This window comes from Arachis ipaensis, chromosome B06 (assembly GCF_000816755.2).
Source record: "Arachis ipaensis cultivar K30076 chromosome B06, Araip1.1, whole genome shotgun sequence".
Taxonomy (NCBI): Eukaryota; Viridiplantae; Streptophyta; class Magnoliopsida; order Fabales; family Fabaceae; genus Arachis; species Arachis ipaensis.
The window spans coordinates 61479356-61480343 of NC_029790.2; the positions used below are offsets into that span (position 1 = coordinate 61479356).

At 47.0% G+C, this 988-nt stretch overlaps 1 long non-coding RNA gene across 1 annotated transcript in view; it reads left to right on the forward strand.

Moving 5' to 3' along the window:
* LOC110263345 overlaps positions 1-417 on the forward strand; it is a 17921-nt gene extending 17504 nt beyond the window's left edge. Inside the window, exon 2 of the long non-coding RNA XR_002348813.1 lies at positions 338-417. This is a non-coding gene — a long non-coding RNA (uncharacterized LOC110263345). The remainder of the gene's footprint in view (positions 1-337) is intronic.

Consider the following 988-nt stretch of genomic DNA (forward strand, 5'->3'; position numbering starts at 1 on the left):
TTTATACATCGTGCTTACCCTCGTTCTTTAAACGACGCTATCTTGAATAGATTAGCTAAAGCGAGCCTCAATTACCTGATTTTCGGCAAGCTCGCACGGGACCCGCAGGGATTCGCAGCTCGACTTTTCCCTACGTCGCGAGACATGCATATGATAATTATGTGCGCATATTTTAATAGGGGCGATCATACCAGTACTAATGCACCGGATCCCATAAGAACTACGCAGTTAAGCGTGCTAGGGCGAGAGTAGTACTAGGATGGGTGACCTCTTGGGAAGTCCTCGTTTTACACCTCTTTTTTTTTTTTTTTTTACGTCGTGCTTACCCTCGTTCTAGGTGCGATCATACCAGCACTAATGCACCGGATCCCATAAGAACTACGCAGTTAAGCGTGCTAGGGCGAGAGTAGTACGAGGTTTTTATACGTCGTGCTTACCCTCGTTCTTTAAACGGCGCTATCTTGCATAGTTTAGCTAAAGCGAGTCTCAATGACCTGATTTTAGGTAAGCTCGCACGGGCCCCGCAGGAATTCGCAGCTCGACTTACCCTACGTCGCGAGACATGCTTATGATAATTATGTGCGCAAACTTTAATAGGTGCGATCATACCAGCACTAATGCACCGGATCCCATAAGAACTACGCAGTTAAGCGTGCTAGGGCGAGAGTAGTACGAGGTTTTTATACGTCGTGCTTACCCTCGTTCTTTAAACGGCGCTATCTTGCATAGTTTAGCTAAAGCGAGTCTCAATGACCTGATTTTAGGTAAGCTCGCACGGGCCCCGCAGGAATTCGCAGCTCGACTTACCCTACGTCGCGAGACATGCTTATGATAATTATGTGCGCAAACTTTAATAGGTGCGATCATACCAGCACTAATGCACCGGATCCCATAAGAACTACGCAGTTAAGCGTGCTAGGGCGAGAGTAGTACGAGGTTTTTATACGTCGTGCTTACCCTCGTTCTTTAAACGGCGCTATCTTGCATA